The 6275-nt window shown below is 31.9% G+C and overlaps 2 long non-coding RNA genes across 2 annotated transcripts; both read right to left on the bottom strand.

Annotated features, from left to right (window-relative positions):
• Positions 1 to 595: 595 nt before the first annotated feature.
• LOC123708215 lies at positions 596 to 1564 on the bottom strand. The gene is made up of 2 exons (XR_006753577.1): positions 1444 to 1564; positions 596 to 1008 (listed from the first exon to the last, which is right to left on the bottom strand). It is a non-coding gene; the product is annotated as an uncharacterized LOC123708215 (long non-coding RNA).
• A 155-nt stretch (positions 1565 to 1719) lies between these two features.
• Positions 1720 to 3497, bottom strand: LOC123708209. Its single transcript, XR_006753576.1, has 3 exons — positions 3397 to 3497; positions 2502 to 2648; positions 1720 to 1917 (listed from the first exon to the last, which is right to left on the bottom strand). It is a non-coding gene; the product is annotated as an uncharacterized LOC123708209 (long non-coding RNA).
• Positions 3498 to 6275: the final 2778 nt, after the last annotated feature.

Genomic DNA, 6275 nt, shown 5'->3' with positions numbered 1-6275 from the left:
GCTGACTTGAGCCTAATTTCATCCCCTTTATTTTTAACGAAAATATTTGATATCCCACGGGACGAGAGTTAATGAAATAAAAACAGTCTTGTGTACTTCTTATTTATTCTATAAGAGGAATTCATACATTATTTGAAAAAATAATGCCTAGTGTTACATATTTATTTTCATTATTTATATATTACCTCTGTGCTTAAAAGATATAAAGATGCATATCTTGCTATATCATTATTTATGCATCATAAACGACGTTATTCGTAATTTATTCACGCACTAATATTAATTTATTTGTAATATAAATTAAGTAATTTAACATTCCATACTTTGACCTGTGATCGATGCTACGCATCACTGGCTACAACAGTTGGTTGTATTTAGAATATTATCAAAACGCTAAAAGCTTTTTACGTGAAGTTAATTTATAATGAAGTTCATTGATAACTCTAAGTTTAAGAGGCGTTTCAACAAGATCGTTGTATTTCCGATAAATTGGGTAAATCCACGAAAGTTTGTGCACACAACTACTAAAATATATTTTTACGAATTACGAAGGGCGGGATGCCCTCGATTGCTCGATACAGATTAAAATAGCTGATTCAAAAAAAAACCTCTTTATTAATCATACATAATAATTTTTAATTTATTAAAATCTCTAAGCTAGATTTTTTAAATAAATTCTCTGCACAAAGACACAATTTAACAGTGCGATCTAGCCTAACATACGATTAATAAATAATTTAAAACTAACATAATTTACTAAAATTTTACATAAATGTCCAATTACAAAACTTACACTCTCTATTAAAGAAGAAGCTCTGTTCTTGTTTATTTTTATAGGACTGGCTAGATAATATGGTAAATATTGTGTTGTTCAACTGCATTCACACAAAAGTTTTACAACAAAAAATCATATAGAATTTATCACGTAGCTAAAACATTCTTCGTTTTCCAGCATTGCGCGCCCAATCAACAACTCTCCAAGAGGCCCCCAGCAATCGCTTGAGGATTCTGGAAGAAGTTGAGAGATATTAAGAATAAATTTTTTGAATAACCTCAACTTATTTATACCAATATTATTTTTCAAGAGACTTTTTTTTATCAACATTAACATTAGCAGAACCTCCCAAATCAAGCTTTGCGTAAACAAATACTTAAGCTTTTTATAAAAGCATAATAAATAAACTGTAAAACTGTATTTTCTTAGTGAAATTACTTTTTAATTAAACACAGAGAGTTTATTTAGCGTTCTCAAGTTGGAAAGTTTTATAATAATTAACGTGGAGTTTAACGTAGATATTGTTAATGAAATGCTTTTTATACGTATTCTCGATATAGCCTTTATACTTAATTACTTTGTATTAAGACCTGTTTAATTTATTTAAACTATAATTTTAACTTGTTTCCAGTCCTAATCCATATAAATAAAAATGAATCCCGATTTACTTTGGTCACGGCATCACGCGTGAACGGCTGGACCGATTTCGCTAATTCCTTTTTTGTTGTGTCTGTTATTGTCCACTTTATTAAGTAATCATGACTGTTGTCACTATAACAATTTTTTTCATGTAACTTTATAGCGTGTGACATAACATTGACAGAATGCGTGCTGCATATATCGTCAAAGAGGTTGTAAGAAAAATTAATATCGTTGAAAACAAATGCGTCGATCTGATTTATTATATTGATAAAATACATGTAAAATAATTACAGGCGCTAATTGTTCTAGGCATTTATCTTGAAAATCCATGTCTTTCACATGGCTTAAGTCACCTGTTCCCATGTCGGAATACCAATAAAACCATTCATATACGCGCCCGAAAAACAAACAAATGTTGTTGTTTATCATAAAGCATTTTTAGTTATTTATACCAATTCGAAATCAATATTCATGGTTCGGGGTCTCTCGGGTTCACTAGTCTGAAATAAAAAACTTAATGAATAATACATTTAAAAATATAATAAAACGTGCTCGTGTGTGTGTTGTCTTGGATGGGGAGGCCGCAGCCCATAGCCTATTTTAGTGGGTGCGTAGTATTTGAGGAGTATGTTTTTTTTTTAAACAATTGGGGGTCGTATCCCCCAGAGAAAACCCCCACCACAATTAATTCTACAGTTCGCTAGCTTAAAGCTGCAGAAAAGCGCCTAATGAGATTTAGATTCATAATCGTTTTTGTTAGACATTTCTATAAAACTGTGGTATATCAGATTGATAGTTTCCGCTGCTTACACGATACAGGGACTTTGGTTGGTATTTTTTCACACAGTCTGCCTTACTCTGTGAAGTAATTCTATAGCTTTTGTTCATTATGGTTAAAGTTGGACTCTAATGGTGAACATTTTTTTCGAATGGATGTTGTAGTTTTCGCGCTCATCCAAACAAACCATAAAATCTTTCCTCTTTATAATACGAGTATCAGTGCTAGCTGTTGATTCATAATGGATGCTGTGTGAGATTAAGAAGTTTTGCATACTATAGACCGCTAAAGAACTAATGAACTAACCGTCATACATCATCCGTTCTACGCACGCGTTTTTTGTGTTATCTCAGTTTATATTTCATAATTTCAAAATGTCTATACGTAGTTGCTTCGGTTGTGGTGAAGAAAGAGAGCATACATTTCCGATTCAAATATCTTGGACTCAAAAACCTTAAACAAAAATTATTTGTAACCCGTCTTTTACACAAAAATTATTTGTGTAAAAAAAGGGTAGCAAGAATGCTACCATAACACATCTTAATAAAAAAGAGGCCAGGAAACCGGCGATGGTAAGATAAGTCAAGCATAGGTTGAACACCAACTGGCCCATTAGATTCACAACTGATCATAAAATAGATTTAGTAATCTGAGGCCAAGACCTAAAAAACAGGCTGTAGCGTCATTTATTTTTTGTTATTTATATATACATAAACGCATAGTATTTTTATTATAAGGCGAATAACATAAGGCCTAATTTTGTAGTCTAAAACAGTAACTCACAAACTACTAATACGAAGTAATCATAGATACAAAAACATTAATAAATATTATCCGCCAATGAAAAGATATGATGTCGCGTAACTTTCGATATAACTTCAATTTATCCTTCGATAGGACACACTGCGCATGTCTAAAGTTGACATAAATAATACACAAACATTATTTTTCCTACTGTTGAAATACAACGGACTAATATAATCAATTGAGCTTTTACATGGAAGCAAGAAGGACGAGCAGTGTGTTATAGATAGGACCTCCGAGAACGAGGGAGCAATCTAAAGTTAGCATAATGGGCATTGGTTATGTGGTGAATATCAATATTGCACTTATGTTTGTTACTTCTATCAATAAAATAACTATCAAAAACCAATATATACAAAAATGTATCTAACCTATTGGTAGATAACAGTGGACTTACTCAAGATGCCTTAACAGTAGTGTAAAATGACAGTTTGTGTCGACAAATTTTTATACAAATTTAGTTTTCGACTGTTAAGGCACATTACAATTTATTATAAATGTCAACGCTACATAAATGCCAACTCAAATTGTCTAACGTCGATGTCAAATGTCAATTAGAACTCCGTTCGAATTTCATAGTCATAACAGTTAGCATTCGACTTTGATTTCTTAAACGAATAAAAACACCGCAAGCGCTTTTCCAGGCAAGCTTAACGCGAACTTATAGAACAGAATAATAATAAAATTAATAACAATGCAGATGAACAATATTTATCACACACAAAATATTAAGTCCTTTATATTTGCACACTTGAAGTTAATCTGCGCTCTGTTTATCGTCAAACAGATTAACCGGATAACATTAAGCTTTTCCACAACATTACCCGAGCAAACGTTACTCTTTATTGTGTGGTTCGACCCTTAACTGCGACTGCGTTTTAGAATACCTTCTGCGGCTCTTTACTGATAGGATTTTCACGTTTTAGTTAATAATAATAAAATCCCGTTTAATTTACAAAACTAACCGTAATAAGTTTCGATTTGTTATAACAGTTTTTTCTTGTTATCCTAATATCCTAGCTTCTTTCGGTACTGTTGACCGATGGGCCCTGTTAAGACCGTCTCCAGATTTTTTCAAATATCCTCCTCTGTCCATAGCTTTCATTCACTATTCACCTCCTGCTAATGCTTCTATTTCCTCCTCTTGGTCTTTTCCACACATTTTAGTTAATCAACAAAATTATTGTATGAATGAAGCTCAAAATGTTGTAGTTATTCAAGTCTCGTAAGCTTTCAATGCTGCACAGAACATGTACATATCTGCGTGAGTTATATCGTTTTGTAAAAAGGTCACAGTTCACTGAATCTTAGATCAATGATTGTTTTGCCGTGTGTCAAAGGTACGGAAGGACCTCAATGTAATACACAAAAGCTGATAAGGCAGTATTAAGTCAATATAATTAATAATCGCAAAATATGTTGCTAAGCGTGACTCTCATTGCTGGACCAATTCAAGCTTATTTTTATTTATTCCTTTAATTCTAAGGAAAGTTTGTATGGAGAAAAAGTTGTAAAAATACAAAAAAAATGAGATTTTTTGGTACTTAGATTTTTATTCCAGAAACGTGAACAGTCTCTATGGATAGCTAAATATTCCATATGTTGGTATCAAAACGAAAAAGCTTAAGTAAAAAATCTAATGATGCGGTTAATAAATATTTGTAAAGTTAAGATTATTAGTAAAGATACGTGAACAGCCCCCAACGATTCCCTATCAATGGAACAATTTCATCTAATTCCTATTCAAACTCTTCTCAAACCTTTATCATTTCTGTAACTCAAACCAATAAATCGTTTTCTCAATTAAATAAGGAGTGACTAGCATATGTTACAGTTAAATTTATTTCCAATCGTTTTCCTGTTTGGCAAATATATAAACATGATTTTAATTAAAATCAACAAACTCATTCTGAAACATAAACTGACGCATTGTCAGGGACTCTTTAGACATGTTCAGAAAAAATACCTATACATTTTTTCGGACTACCTAAGTGGTGGTTAACTGTTTGGTTTTTTTTAGATGTTTTTGTTTGGACTTAAGGCAAACGTGCATGCTTTGCGAGTCACTTTGAATAAAGTGATAATCGCAACGCCTTGGTACGCTCTTTTCTTGAAGACCCCAAAGTTGTATCGGTTTGAAAATACCTATACTGACAGCTGGTTCTACAAAGAAGTGGTGCGCGGCAGACTGTGCGTTACAAAGTGTTGTGTTGTGGAACGCCAGACGATTTACAATCAATTTTTTATATAAAAACTAGTACTCGCCTTTAATTGAGTTATTGTAACTGTGCCACAGAAGTAGTTTATAAGTTTTAACTGACAGTTTGATTTAATAAACCAAGGCTTCACTGTTTTCTAGAGGAAATACGAAAACTATTTCTGCTTTATTGATAAGATCCTTCTAGTTCCTTTTTCTTTAGCTTGGAGAATAAGTAACATATATCAGTGAATCGATAATGCAACAACCGCAAGTCTTGTTCAATGCGGTCTAAATGCGAGACAGTTTCGTCGCATACTCCAGCGCCGCGAGCTAAGGAATTTCTTTTATTTCCGAGAAAATGCAGAGCATTATTCAAAGTAAAAAATACACTTGATTTCTTGACTTTAAATAAGGAAAACTGGCAGACTCGTTATAGACAGATATTCTTAATGTTTACAAGAAATTTATTATATTCCTATTATTTTATGAAATTAACGTAAATTAATACTAAAATGTTTGCCTTTTGTTTGGAATTAAAAAAGTATTTGTCTTTGTTAATACAACTTTATCCATGTTATAAGTTGTTTAACCTTATTTTTTTCAATTATTTAAGGACAAAAACTACTTTTGAGTTCATTAAGAAAATTTAAAAATAATTAACATAATCCATTATTATTCGAGAGGTCTGCACTGTAGTAAAGAAAAACAGTTTTTAACTCTAAGCTAAGTATAATGCGTTGTTGACATTAGTTGCATATTTTTTGATAGTAATAATAAATGACAATTTTTCTTTTCATTATTAAGTGTTTGACGTACGTGCGATTAGATATGTATAGCCCCTCATAAGGTTACACTCTTAAACGTTGCCGGGAGTGTTTTATTAAAATCATAAATCCAATGTCAAATACAGCTGGTGCGTAGACAGAATATAGCACTGGTGTATATTTAAATCTTATTCTTTTGAATGTGCTGTGCAATTTGACTTATTTTCTCTGTGGTTAATATTGTCAGTGACTTTTGTTAACCGTAAATGAAAAGTATGCTAAGAATATGTTTTGATATAATGTACACGGAAA

This window comes from Pieris brassicae, chromosome 1, assembly GCF_905147105.1.
Source record: "Pieris brassicae chromosome 1, ilPieBrab1.1, whole genome shotgun sequence".
Classification (NCBI taxonomy): Eukaryota; Metazoa; Arthropoda; class Insecta; order Lepidoptera; family Pieridae; genus Pieris; species Pieris brassicae.
Note: the sequence above shows the minus strand (reverse complement) of the source record. Positions and strands in the feature narration are given on the sequence as shown.